The sequence below is a fragment of the Gadus macrocephalus genome, chromosome 3 (assembly GCF_031168955.1).
Source record: "Gadus macrocephalus chromosome 3, ASM3116895v1".
In the NCBI taxonomy this organism is placed as follows: domain Eukaryota; kingdom Metazoa; phylum Chordata; class Actinopteri; order Gadiformes; family Gadidae; genus Gadus; species Gadus macrocephalus.
The window spans coordinates 5100851-5116900 of record NC_082384.1 but is presented as its reverse complement, the minus strand read 5'-3'; the positions used below and the strand labels follow the sequence as shown (position 1 = coordinate 5116900).

The window sequence follows — 16050 nt, the reverse complement described above, 5'->3', positions numbered from 1 at the left end:
CACACACACACACACACACACACACACACACACACACACACATATACCACACACACTTTACCATATGGGGAGCCATGGTGTATGAAGGAGAAAAGGTTGTCTGAGGAGGAAATGTAGGAGAGTGGAGACAGGTAAGAAAACAGTGAAAGTGTCGGAAATTAAAAACCTAGAGAAAAGAAGGAAAGAAGAACCCAGAAATAAGAATGAAAAACAAACTAGGATGGAAATCAGAGGAAATTTAGGGACGCAAGGAAAAAAAGAAGGAAGGGAGCCATTAGGGGAGGAGGAAGGAGGCAGTAGGAGGAGTAAAAGTGAGAAAGAAAGAATGAAAGAAAGAAAGAAAGAAAGAAAGAAAGAAAGAAAGAAAGAAAGAAAGAAAGAAAGAAAGAAAGAAAGAAAGAAAGAAAGAAAGAAAGAAAGAAAGAAAGAAAGAAAGAAAGAAAAAGAAAGAAAGAGAGGGAGGGAGGGAGGGAGGAAGGGAGGGAGGGAGGGAGGGAGGAAGGAAGGAAGGAAGGAAGGAAGGAAGGAAGGAAGGAAGGAAGGAAGGAAGGAAGGAAGGAAGGAAGGAAGGAAGGGTCGACGGACAGACGGATGGACGGACGGGAGGGAGGGAGTGAGGGAGGGAGGAAGAAAGGAAGGAAGGGAGGAAGGGAGGGAGGATGGAAGGGAGGGAGGGAGGAAGAAAGGAAGGAAGGAAGGGAGGGATGGAGGGAGGAAGAAAGGAAGGGAGGGAGGGAGGGAGGGAGGTAGGAAGGAAGACAGGGAGGATGGGAGGGAGGTAGGAACGAACAAAGGAAGGAAGGTAGGAAGGAAGGGAGGGAGGGGGGAGGGAGGGGGGAGGGAGGAAGAAAGAAAGAGAGGGAGGGAGGGAGGGAGGGAGGGAGGAAGGAAGGAAGGAAGGAAGGAAGGAAGGAAGGAAGGAAGGAAGGAAGGAAGGAAGGAAGGGAGGAAGGAAGGAAGGAAGGAAGGAAGGAAGGAAGTAAGGAAGGAAGGAAGGAAGGAAGGAAAGGGAGGGAGGAGGTCCGGGTGCGTCTAAACTCTCTTCCTTCCGAGGCAAAGCATGAGGACATGGACAGGGGTTACACGGGGACAGACAGGAACCCCGTCACAGAGGAGACGGAGGAGACTGAGCAGAGAGAGGGGTGACCTGGGGACAGACAGGCTGCTCCATCGGCCTCATGAAATGGAGGAGGAGGAGGAGGAAAAGACTGAGCAGGAGACAAGTGAGGGGAGGACGGACAGAACAGGGGAGCAGGTAGATTGAGAGGTAGAAAGATACTCACACTCGCTGGCTTTCCCCTCTCAGTTTGAGTCCACTGATGGAGATGGAAGAATCTGTGCAGGAGATAAACATGGAAGAGAGAGAGAGAGCGGAGAGAGAAGGCTCTATTAGGGAGAGGTAAAAGGTACAACTTGTAGCTTCCCCATTAAAATGGGGTTTCACAGATGATGACGCTTATAGTGTCTATAAGTTGCTAAATGTATCTGACTAAAATAGGTTCAGTTCAGGGCACTCTGAATGGCACCACCAGGATGTACTGTACATTTACACCACCAGGATTTACTGTAAATGTACACCAGCAGGATGTGTACTGTACATTTACACCAGCAGCATCATGTGTACTGTACATTTATACCACCAGGATTAAGTGTATATTTGCACCACCAGGATGATGTGTACTGTACATTTACGCAACCAGGATTTACTGTAGATTTACACCAGCAGCATCATGTGCATTGTACATGCACTTGGCTTTTTGCTTTATTATAGTTGGATAAACAATAACATCCACGCACTGACACGCACGCACGCACGGACACACACACACACACACACACACACACACACACACACAAAACATCACATATCTCACCAAACATATCTGCTCTCATGACAACTCAATGTCATCGTGACAATTATAATAAGGAGGTATTTTGCTCACATAGGGGTGAATATCACTACAGGTACACCAACAAGTGTGTGTAAATGTATATGTAAATGCTATGTACATTTTTTATTGGATTGATTGTATTTATTTAAATGTTCTATATTATAACAAACCCAACACATAACCCAAACTATGTAGCAGCTCTCTATCACCATCTACTGGCATCACTGGTATCCTAGCAACCAGGGAGTTCAAAAACCAGTATCATCATTGTCAGGCATCCTTTTAAGAAATACAAATAACATCCAAGAGACGACGAGGTTGTAGGGAGGATTTAAAGATGTATCATTATGGTAATAATAATAATACTAATAAAAATAAAACGTATAACAATGCTAATAAAAATAATCACAACAATAGTAAAAATTATGACAGCAATAATACCAATACTAATGGTAATAACAATAATATGAATAATCATTAATATTCAATTATGATATTAATAATAATTATAATAATTATAACAAAAATAACTAAATAATAATTAGGATAATCATCATTTTTATTTCATTGTTATTGTTGTCATTGCTTCAAAGAGAATAAATTCAAATATTACAAGACAATAACAGTCTTAACCCACATTATAGCATTGTTTAATAACTGCAGAATTGACCACACCATCATCATTCCTCCTTTGACTTGTCACTGACGTGGGATAATTGTAGCAATACTCCCCAACTTGTGGGTCCAGTGAATGATTTTCTACACATTTCAGTGGACAGACCTCCCCCCTACCCCTCTGCCGTGCCCCCTCCCCATCCAGCCCCGTTGCCTGGGGAGTACATTAGAAGTTGGACAGAGAGAAGGGGAGAATCTCATAGCTTTACCCGACTCAACTCCCCCCAACTTCAGACTAATGATGTGGAGCGATGCCCCTCTGCTTGTGGAGCATCAAACTATGGACAGGGAAAATAGAAGGTGTCAATGTGGCCATCTCCCTGTGTGTGGGTGGGTGGGTGCACTTGTGCGTGTGTGCGCTTGAGTGTGTGCGTGTGCGCTTGTGTGTGTGAGTGTACTTGTGTGTTTGTTTGTCTGTGTGTGTGTGCTTACGTGTGTGTGTGTGTGTGTGTTTGTGTATGTGTGTGTGGTTGTGTATGCTTGTTTGTGTATATGTGTGTGTGTGTGTGGGGGGGGGGGGTAAAGAGGTGCAGGAAGGCTCAGTTCCACTCTAATAAACAGGCAAAGGTGTTCCAAATGTCATCGTTTTTTTTCTTCCTCACAAAAATCCATTCATTTACATACTCGTACAGATACAACACACATTCTGAAAAAAAAACACAAAGTCCTGGACAAGCATGCAAACAACCATGTAGGGGGATAAACCGGTTGGCCAGGGTCTCCAAAGGACGCAATTGTTATTTCAACTTTCCTGCCAAATTGAAGTTCAGTGAATCTTTTAAGTTTATGACGGCCCCTATCTTTATCAGGAATAATGTAAAGAATATATCAAAACGAAAGACTTTACTTCCAGGGACGAGAAAAAAACTCCAGGAATAGACATTAGAGGCTGGGAGAGCAATGTATTACAGGAAGTAGCTCTGCTTTGGTGAAGGTGCATAATGATTCAACCTAGCACCACCAGCACCGCAACCACAACCACAACAACAAAGGTGTACACAAATTGTGTAGCGTTTTATATCTCAGAGATAGGGCTCCCTGGAACTGACTTCTCAGCTATCAGGTAAAACACACGAAGAAAACTGAAAAAAACCTATCCTTTGAGATTTCCATTGTTTTGCCTTTGGGCAATGTTCGATTGAACTTTACTTAAAGTCCTTTAGTCTGATTCCCTTTAAGGTGGTTCCAGCGGAAGCCTCTGGGCATTTGGCCATGAAGATACTGCCCCCAAGAGGCCAGCGGGCCGCTCGTTGGCTGAACGCTGCTGATGTTGTTTTCTGGCCCATTATCAGCCCTATTGTAAAGCCGGCGAATCCTGGAAGAAAGATTTTCCTTTGGAGACAATTTAACAGAAACTTAAAGAGGCCTTTAAGAGGTAAAACTATTTTTTCTCGAAGACTTTTTCTCTGCTTTCTTTGTCCGCATGACTTAACAAGTAAGTGTCCGATTACCTCGTTTCACACTATGTGGTTTGGAGCCGTTATTAAGCCACGATGAATTTGGTTACTGCGAGACAGACACTGTTGTCTGCCGGGTGGAATTAGGAAGTCAGTTCTGGAGGGGTACACACACACTTACACACACTCACACACACATATCCACACGCACACAAAGGAAACTACTCGCAAGCAGTAGGCCTACCCCAGTCATAATCACTATGCAAGTCAAGTTACTCAAGCCAACCATTAAGCACGACCATTTGACCACTTAAAGACACAATCCCTTTTGTTCCAAGATTCTTGGAGCCCACAGGTATCGCCGGAGGTCACGCTCTCACTACAGTTTATACATCCGATGGGCGGACATTAGTGTCGGTTTGAACTTCAATTCAATATCAGCATATATTTTTGATCAAAATAAAGATACCACATACGAGGTGATTATTAGTATTATTTTGTATGAGTAAGACGCATCCCAAATAGTTTGCTCTAGGAGTGAACGAGATGCGTACCGCCGCACCTCACCCTCTTTGTTAAAAGATCACTTGCATGCGATGACAAAAACAAACAAAGACCAGCGTGTATATATAATCATGTTCTGCTGCTTCAAATAACTGCAGACGGCCATATGATACCTTACCACACACACGCACGCAATCACGCACGCACGCGCGCACACACACACACACACACACACACACACACACACACACACACACACACACACACACACACACACACACACACACACACACGCACACACACACAAGCTCTGCTGCAGGGGACACTCCTCAAGTCCCACCAGCCCGATCAAATGACAGAGGGCTAATGAAGTCATTGAGTAAATGATTTGTTCATGATAATCAACATCATTTCTCTCCCTCTCGATCCCTCTCTCTCTGTCGATCTCTCTCTCTCACCCTCTGTGTAATGACTTTGTTTAATTTCTCTGGGGAGAGACAGCAATAAGCGATCATCTACAAAAAAGAATTGCTATGGGGATTGTGGCGCCATGGTGGTCACATTATCTCTGCCTTGGTGGCTGGCTATAGATGGCTGGCTGGCTTCATCCGCTGACAACCTTACCACCTACCTTACCCCTCCACCTGATTGGCCGTCTGACTTTCATATCACAATCAATATCCCTATTTAAGCGCTACCTGGAAACCAAGCATTCATTGAAGTCTTTATCCAAGATTTAATTCAACAAGCAAATATTGTGGTTTTATGCATATCAATTACAGCAACTTGGCAGTCAACTCACAAGACCTAATAACGTACCAGATATTACCAGAGTGAAGGCAAAACAATGCTTTTTCTGGGATGAGTGAAACCAAACACTGCTGTCTATTCTATGCTTTGATACTGCCTTGGACAGCCACACAAGACAAAGTCCACATCCTGGATCATTTAGTTTAAAACATTTCAAATGTTTTAATTATTATTGTATGATATTTTATCATTTTTATGAGACATGATTTTTTGAAAACGATGGCAGTGGTTTAAATTGTAGTTATGGTGATATGCAGGACTGAAAAAACATTTAAGGGATAAATAAACGGAAAAAAAAAATGGAAGCAAATCAAAGCACGCTGAATAATGAAATAGGGACATGCAGAATGGCCTGTTACCATGAATGAGAGTCATTAGAGGCCTGGTTTGAATACCAATGGGATCCTTCTTTGTAGAATAAAGAACCATGCAGTATTAATGTATGGATTGCATTTCAGACTCTAACTCTCAACTTTGCTGATCAAAGAAAACCTATTATTATATTATAAACATATATCTCCATGTATCTCTATGTATCTACATCTATACATAGGTATAGATCTGTGTGTGTATATATATATATAGCCATTGTCTTTATCTTGCTGCAGCTGACGTATGTTCATTTAACTAATTTCTTAAGGTGAATAATAATGATAAAAACAAATCAGAAAGTAAAAGTAAAGTTTTTAAGGAACTCTATGCCATGGCGCGATAATGTCACATTTGAATACTATTGAACATATTAAATAACAGATGTTTATTTGCGGCGAATCCACTGCACTGGTAAAAAACACTCTGAATTAAAAGCAAATGACACCACTGCGTCACAGCTAGAGGTACTTTGGCTGTTTGAGGTTAATTGTTAATAATCAAAAGAAAATGATGCAGTCTCTACCCACCCTGTTGTCATTCAAAACATTATTTCATGTCGTGTCTTTACAAAGTTAGCTAGCAGTGTGTGTGTGCGTAGGTCTGAGTGTGTGTATGTAAGTGTGTGTGTGTGTGTGTGTGTGTGTGTGTGTGTGTGTGTGTGTGTGTGTGTGTGTGTGTGTGTGTGTGTGTGTGTGTGTGTGTGTGTGTGTGTGTGTGTGGAGAAGGGGTGTGTAGGATATTGTTGCAAATCAATATGGTAGTCCAGTCCACACTGGTTGTGATTTTTTTTGCCATGGCTAATGGTCAACCATAGTGAAGAAGACCTAGCCTGGTACCAGACCAATCTGTTTGTGTGTTATTTTCTCTGGCAGATGGTATGTCCCTCCTCTTGCTAAAATGGGGCGCATTTGAAACCATGATGGCTCGATGACCAAGATGTCTGCAATTGATGTTAAAAGGTCTGTTGAATCAGTTATCCCTAACCAAATTTAACGTCCTTCTGAAAGAATATAAAAAAACCGGTCCTTAAGATTTTGTTGATAAGAAAGTAGAACGTATTTGCCGTCCTTCTAACTAGATTTGTTGAAAGTTGAACGTAGCTCAGCATTCAGTTGTAGATTTAGTTGCCAGTTGCGTTCAGTTATTTTGGTCAGCCCCCGTTGATAACGCCCTTTGGAAATCCGGCCTGATACACTTTAGAGAAATAGTGTGCCGACATCAGGCTGAAGGAGACTAGTAGATTCAGGCAGAACTGAGATGGAGCTCTGTTTCTACAAACTCAATATCTCCTTATAAAAAAATATATGATGTGAGGTGGGCAGGATTGCAACTGAAAATTAACAATTAATATTTATTACAATTAAATATATATCAGTTATCTTAAATTAACACAATTGGCTTTGGTTGGCTGGAAATACAGGCGTATTAAATTATTATGACTATATGCTATGTAAGGTGACCATGGGTGTCTTGAAAGGCGCCTCTAAATTAAATGTATTATTATTATTATTAAAAGATTCCTAAATATCTTTTATAAAACCTGTTGACTTCGGTGCATAAACTGAACCATAAAAAGAATACATGCATCCAAAATAAATCTGCCATCTCTGCTCATCATTCTTCCATCACCATTATTGTCATATCCAGTCTTTCTTCCCATCATCTCTGATCATTAGATCACCCCCCCACCACTCCTTCTACTCATGTTTTTCCTCAACTCTCAACTATCTAACTGGATCTCCGTTGTGTCTCTCAATCTCACACACAGGGCTGGTTCAGTCCATCTCTCACCTCTCCTTTTCCTTCCTTCCCTTGCTTTTTGATAGGATGAATTTGACTGACATTAATCCTGCCACAGAAACCGTCACAAGGTGTTCAGATCATGCTGATTGTGTCTCTTCTGCTCTCAGAGAAATAACCTGGAATGCACTGTCTCATACGCCATTTCACTGACTCTGGATATTTCAATGTCACAAACGGGGGGGAAAATGACATGAAGGCATTCAGGCAATTTATACTTTATGTTTGGTCATATTTATAGATAGATTGTTTGTTGTTCTGCTCACTTGCATCACATTCTGGATTTCCCTCCCTTTATCATTGTAATTCCTAGACCCCTTCACCAAATGTATTTATCCTTCCCATAATTTCCTTCTGTCATCATACCATTAATTGGTGTAATAACAGTGCCTCATATATGTATGTATATATATATATATATATATATATATATATATATATATATATATATATATATATATATATATATATATATATATATATATATATATATATATATATATATACACACGAGGCAGTGTTATTACACCTGTGGTGTTATTACAGTAAAGCGAAAATGAAAATAATTTTGCTTAAAACTCCCAGGGGGGGTAGTGCCAGTGAAATGTTCGTGACAAACTATGTGCCCACTTTCAATGCTGTTCTGAGAAATTGCATGCATAGATTCATGGGCAGATTGACTGGGTCTTTGAACACGATTATTGTGTCTCTAATTGATATCTCTCAGAGGTACAAGGTACTCATCTTGCTTCTGGAAACAATGGACCCGAAGCTTGTATGTGTTTTAAATATGTTTGTATTATAATTGATAATGCCTCATTTGCATTCCTTCTTAAATATATATATATATATATATATATATATATATATATATATATATATATATATATATATATATATGTGTAAGTGTGTATATATATGTGTGTGGGTGTGTATATATGTGTATTTATATGTGTACATTATATATATGTAATGTGCTGTCTATGTGGACCTTCCTGTGTCTTGAATAAAGTTATAATAATATTACACTAAGTATATATACATATATATATATATATATATACACATTTATCTCTAGGTCGTCCTAGGACAAGCCCTCCATCTGCGTTTCATCTTCCTGACCCTACATCTTGCCAGCAGCTTGAGTGTCTGTTCCTTCCTGTGTTTGGGCATAGCTTCCATGGGCTGGCTCCCGCTGACCCACTCCTGGCCATGCTTGCTTTAATGTCCTGCTCTGAGGACCTCACCTGCGACCCCAGGTATGTGAGGTCTTTGACTTCAGGCCGGGCCTGTCCTCCTGTTGTATCCGGAGGTGAGGTATTATATGTGTTATTTCTCTGTCCCGTTGGCTGTCAGCCTGACCATGGTGCCCTCTTGTCAGAAGCTCCTGTTCTGCTCCCAGCTGTGAGACCGTGGGCTGAAGTCATCTGCAGTCCAAGTCCGTGAGGACTACAGCAGGGACTAGTCTTCACCTCCTCTGTGTGATAATGCGGCCAAGTTCCTGCTCTCGTCCGATGATAACATGCCTGAGTGAGTCAAGACTGTGACGAAGAGGAAAGGGGCGAGGTTTTATCTCAGAACATATTTGTATTCTCTTTTGGTGGTGCGTGGCGTCCATGGTTCGGTTTCATGCGGTTGCGTATCTTGACTGTATCCCGGCTTACTGGAGCAGATCTTTCAATAGAGGAGAACATGATCTTGTGTTCTTACAGACTTCTGGGGGAATTTGTCTGGCCCTGCATTTCTTCACTGCTTCCCAGTAGATTTCCCATTACCAAACAGTCTGGGCTGTGGCTAGATGATTGCTAAGTGAGGGAATCTGGTCGGCACTCTCCCTCACTTGTCCGTGCAGCGCCTACAACCTGTTTGTCCTTTGACATCCTGTGCCCACTCACCCTTTTCATGACTATCCATGACTCTCCTGACTGGCGCTCGACAAGAGCTGCCTCTGCTCTTCACATCTTCTCCATCAGCTCCTCTCCTTGATCCAGACAGGAGCATTGAATAGGAGATGTCTGGTCTCATTCAACACCTTGTGATTATCCATAGTCCCTCGCGGTGCAAGTTCCGGTGATCATTTTCCACTTTTCCGGGAGCAAGGAGGGACCTTGCGAGGGTTCTGATCCTCTTCTTCACCGGCACGCAAAGCCCAGTGCCTCCACATTTGCGATGATAGACCAGCTCTCCCTTGCGTTAGGCACCTCCTCCAACAGCTGAGAGTGATCTCTCACCTCCACTCTGGATGCGGCCTGAAGGTCAGGTCTAGCTAAGAGCCATGCCAGGCCCTCCGGCTGGGCCCGGGAACCCTCAGGCCCACTCATAGCCTCACGGATACCCCTCAGCGGTCTGGGCAGACGCAGTTCAAAGTGCTTCGTGGCTCAGCGCTCAGGATGTAGATATAGATATATCTATGTACATATATATAGAGATATTTCCCATAGACAATAAACAATGGAAAATTCCAAAACCTAGTGGCACACTGTAAAGGCAGTATCATAAGTTGCTGTTTTGCAGTTTGTCTTACATTGGATTGTTCTACAGTAAAACGAAAGGCTTGTCATTGTCGAAGTTATAGTTTTGCCTCAAGTGTGTATTCTGGATGAGCTCCCTAATCCCATCATCACATTGGAGCAGCTTCTATCCACACAAAACCCTTTTATGGAGACATAATCCTGTCACACACACACACACACACACACACACACACACACACACACACACACACACACACACACACACACACACACACACACACACACACACACACACTGTCTTTCATGAATATAACATCACGTACATGCATATACAATCCCCCCACTCCCACTCCTTGTGTGTGTTGTGCTGTGTGACCTGGGAGGACCTGAGGACGGGCAGTTGACTCTCCTCTAATGCTCTATAAATGGGACTTCCTTCACCCGGTCTCCCTGGCAGTTCCACAGCCCACCATTAGAGGCTCAGAGAGGAGCAGAGGTGGGGGGCAGGCAAGAAGTGACCTCCTCAGGTTGCACTCTATCGCTCGCCTGCGATAAGTACGGTATACACACAAACACACACTCACACACACAAACACCAAAAAGAACATGTGCTGACTAACATGCATTCTATCAACATATTTAGTTGCAACAGAACACAAATGAACACAATCAGGCGGTGTCCTGAATCATTGATCCTAGACCGAATCACTTCCCTCTTCCTCAAGAACTAAAGAATGTACAAAAAATGTGGTTTACCTCCCATGACTTTGGCAAGTGAAAGAGATGTTCTTTAGAATTTTACTTCTTTTAAAATGACCATGTGCGTAAACACGTGTATACACCCACCCACACACACACACAAACACACACACACACACACACACACACACACACACACACACACACACACACACACACACACACACACACACACACACACACACACACACACACACAAACACACACACACACACACACACACACACACACACACACACACACACATACAAACAGAAACACACACACACACACACACACACAAACACACACTTACACCACATTCAAGAATCTTGCAAAATGTGTTCTTTCAGGCAAGTTCTAAAGTTTGAAATGTCCAGGATGAATGGTTGTCTTGGAAACTGATAGAATGGTACAAGGAGAATGAAGTGACCTCTGATGTTTCTAAAAGAGGAATGAGTTTCTACTTTGCAGCTGAGCCTTGTTCTCCCGCTTCCACTGTATATGGAGGCAAGTCCAAACAACACATATTTAAATCCTTTGAAATCTATCTATATAGATGTCACTTGATATTTATAAGCTGGTGGGGGCCTTTAAGCATCATGCTGATGATAAGGATGATCTGTGTGATGATGATGATGATGATGATGATGATGATGATGATGATGATGATGATGATGATGATGATGATGATGATGATGATGATATTCAAACAGGGGTAGACTAGCCTCACAACCAACAACCGGAATTTCCCTTTTTAATTGCAATCTAAGAAACATCCATCCTGAAGACAGAATAAAAAAAGTCTGTAGATACATCTTAAAATATATGTTAACAAAGACTGGAGGTAAACAATGTTGTACAGCTTATAACTACTATGTCTCTAATTTTCATTGATTTCATTCAATTTTAATTTACACTGCAAATTATTAAATTACTTTGGAATGACGCAGAACAATATTTTTCCCTTTGAACAGTTAAATTACAACTATTGATGATACAAAACATTCCACAGATTACAGACCTGCAAACCGCATGTATGAAGATTTCCCTTTTTGGAATAAGATGTCTCTCGTAACTAAGGAGTAGACGACGAGGCAAGTAAAGGTTGCACAGTTTTGTTAATCAAAGCATCTTAATGAAAACCAGTATTATTTAAACACTATGAAGTGAATTAATCTCAAGATTTTTCACAACAACAAGATCTGCCCTTCATTTTAAAGTTGAAACTACATTGGTGTAAACATTGATGGCACCGTTATTACTTACTTTGTGTAAATCTCTTATTTGTCCCTTGTCAAAATGGCAAAATAAGTCTTCTTTAAGCCCATGGTCAGTCTGTGACAGAGATAGTTCTCACATACTAAAGTGTGTAGGAAGCAACATCACAGAAATTAAGTGTAGCGCTCATGTAGATTTAGCCATTTTCTCTCTACCAAGCTTATGACAAATCACTTGCAACACATCACATTATATATTTATTCTCCTCCACAAGTGCACACACACACACACACACACACACACACACACACACACACACACACACACACACACACACACACACACACACACACACACACACACAAACACACACACACTAAGCCGAGCGGAGATACATTTACCAGGAGACAATGTACCCCTTGGCAGTCGGTTTCAATTTCATGGTATCCAGAGCTGACGGAAGCAGTTGGAACTGTGACCGAGATATCTTGTTAGCTTCCGACGACTCCTCTTCTGTTGCTTTTCTAAGTTTACAAAGAGGGACCCCGTTCCATCACAAACATAGCGTTTTATTCCCCCTTGGATACAAACACGCATATAAACGGCCAACAGGGATTTGTTTTTTGTTTAAAAAAATAAACCAATATTAATAATGAAAAAAAGATGACAAAATGGCCTTACTCAAATATATTTCAATTCAAAGCTAATTCAAAACTATAATATTCATACTATTAATTAGTAATTTATTTAATGAGACTGAATACGTTTGAAATATCACTGCGGTATTTTGAACAGTGCTACCCTTGAAACCTGAACACCTAGTCCTAATGCAGTGGTTAGCTTTGTAAGTATGAGCACATCTACAAGCCCTGAGATGGATGTGTTAGGGGGACACACTCCATGTTCTAAGTACCCCCACCCCCCCACCCTCACAGACCCTTTAAATCTATCAGGGCATGGCTCTGACAGGCCTATTGAAGAACCCATTAGACATTTTCTTCTTGAGGATCCACTCGATTATTGGATTAAAAGCATGTCATTAGGTCTATTTACAAAAGGATCTTTACCAAGAGAAATCGCGTTGGCTCTTATCACGTTTGTATCGTTGGTTTACAAGCCGCTCCAACATGCATTATTTCTGCTATGAAACAAATATATAATATATAATTACAATGAAGTACAAGTGCAAAGGAAGAGAGAGCAGGGCGACATTGGAAGGACACATTAAACGATGCTCTGCATTCATTTGAAGATTGGTTTCATTTGGTTTACATTAACTGTACTACGGTAAGGAAATTTGAGGCACAGAACACACACACACACACACACACACACACACACACACACACACACACACACACACACACACACACACACACACACACACACAAAACACACACACACACACACACACACACACACACACACACACACACACACACACACACACACACACACACACACAAACAGACACAGACACACGCACACACACATACAAACAGAAACACACACACACACATGAGGTAGTAATGTTGAGGTAGTAAGTTATTGACACTTATCGAAGGTAAAGAGTGGAGGATTTGGAGGATCAGAGCGTCAGGACATGATGAATCAGGAGATGAACGCTGAAGGTATAGAGACAGCAATGATGAACACAGAGGGAGAAAACAGAGGCTGTGAAGGACAGACTGCTTGCCTGCAGTAAAGTGAATAACAACTACTTTAGTTGGCTCTTACTCTTGTCACCGCAGAGTGCCAGTTAATTTAGTTCATCGGGTTCACACACACATAGCTGGGAGGGACGGCTGAGAGCCAAGTTCTAGTGCTACATTAAGTGCAGGTTGCCATGGCATTCAGAATAGAAACGTCTGGAAACGTCTCTCTCTTCACCCTATATGGCCTGCCCCAGACAAACGGCAAATACATTCAATAGAAAGACGGGATGCTCACCAGAGCACCCATAATGTGTGTGGAGCCACAGCTACATTAAAGGGGCTTTAGGGGAGATTCAGGAGCTGTTATTTCAGTGTCATTCATCAGAAATGCCATCGCTATCCGTGAGTGAAACGGGCTGTTGACTGCACCTGCCTCTGTTAAGACCCTCTCCATTGTAGACCGCTCCCGGCTCATATCTGACCAATCAGGACATCTCTTCCCTGATTGGTTCGGGATCGTGCCTATCATTTACAGATGTGTGCATGCGACATTACTCAACGCAGTGAAACTGCGGAGGGGACGTTTCTTATCTTACTCTTTTCCTCTATCTTCAGCTCACTCTTTAACATTGTCAAATCCTACCTTTAAGGGTCAACGCCATCTGTGAAATGAGTTAGGGTGACATTTCAGAAACACGCTCATCCAACCAGGATCTCTCATATTTCAATGCACTTGAGAATGTTGTTTTGAAACAGAAGAAAAATATGCAGGCCTATATATAAATAATGTCATTTTAAATAATGTCAAATTAATAATCTATCGTCATGTACTCAAATTAAATTATGATAATTAGTTAGATAACCAGAAGGATCACTCCGGCTGTTTGTAGTGCAGTGGTAGAACATGAACATGTAACCCATATGGAATATTGGGCTACTAAACCCTTTATTATTTAAAGATGCAATTGCATGTGTTCTCCATTAGGTAGCGCTTGACATAATTCCAGTAGCAGGAAATTATACGTGAGCACCCCGTTTCCATGGGGGTAACCTTGTATAGGGTCAGAACAGTCTCATTTATAATAAGAAAAAATATTTGCAATTTTCATCAAAAATGTGTTTGGATGTTGTTACATTTATATACAAACTGTTCAACTTGAATTTACAAGATGCTTTTCATTTGTGAACTTGTTTGCATTTGTGTTTTGAACTGGTCTGTATTTATATGTGGTTTTTGGATTCACAAATGCATTTATTTTCAACAAGGAACTCTCTGTAGCCAATCAGATGCCTCCCTCGTTTTCAGCAAATCACATGACTGCAGTGATTGGGTTTTTAGCAAACCCCAACCCCAGCGAGTTCTACCAGCATCCAATGAGGATGTGACAAACATTGCAGTAGCACCAGGTGGCCAGTACAAGGTGGCACCAAAAGTGAGCAATTCTTCGTTGACTCACTTGTTAAACAGGCCGTTTTCACAGTCTTATTAAACCTATTTACAGCCTTGTCCAAAAAACCATTGTAGTCAGTGTGTTGAGTTCATATCTCCATGACAACACTGAGGGGGGGGATTCTTTTTTAGCAGGCTAGTTTTTATTTTATTGGAGGTTAAAATGTATGAATAATTAGGGGCGCGGCCTCTCGAGGTGAGGGTCAGCTAGCCGCTGACCCTCACCTCGCCTCGGAGGCTAGTTTTCAGGATTAGCATGCTATCTCCGTCATCTCGACCTCGACTGCGTTCATTCCAATTGTTCATTCCGGTGCCATGATGCCTTGCTCTGCGGTCAACTGTACCAACCGATTGTTTAAAAATGTATGAGCTACGAGCTAATTCGATGTACGACACTTAGATGGGCGTTTCTCCCTCCCCCAGACGTCACATCAATGCCCTTTTTTGGTTAGAGGAAATGCGGCGGAGTCAAACTATGACAAAAAGGCGACGCTCATAAGCCAAGAAAATTGGATGCAGTTGGAATAACTGAGGTCTGCCTGGATGCTACATCCATTTTATATACTATCTATGGTTTTTAGATTGTCGGTGCGGTTAGAGCAGCATTAATAATCGTTTACTAGTTTAACGGCACCGACAATCCCAAAAACCAGTTGAAACTAGATGGAAAAAGTGTGTAGTTCAAAACGTGACGCAGCTTTTACTTCTTTGCCACCTAGAGATTGTTATGTACTGTACGATCATTCAAAAAACCCATGATATTTCTCATAGACATTTGACAGAGGGAACCGGGAGGATCGGAGGCTGGACTTATTCTTCAGAGGTCGGGAATTCAGTCATATGATTGGCTGAAAACGAGGGAGGCATCACATTGGCTACAGAGAGTTCCTTGTTGAACGGAATGTCCAGCTGGCATAATTTCGCAATAAAAAAAATAAAACAGTGGTTACCGCCGATATATTACTCATAGACTACTGTTAGATTTAAACAGCAAAGACAGAGACATGTTAGAAGTCAACAACAACATAATTTATTGAAGCAATTTATTGCGGTTTATTGGGT

General features: G+C 41.7%; 1 long non-coding RNA gene across 1 annotated transcript in view; it reads right to left on the bottom strand.

Moving 5' to 3' along the window:
• The window catches only part of LOC132453820 (uncharacterized), a 281098-nt gene that overhangs the window by 230041 nt on the left and 35007 nt on the right, over positions 1–16050 (bottom strand). Inside the window, exon 2 of the long non-coding RNA XR_009524811.1 lies at positions 1284–1335. This is a non-coding gene — a long non-coding RNA (uncharacterized LOC132453820). The remainder of the gene's footprint in view (positions 1–1283; positions 1336–16050) is intronic.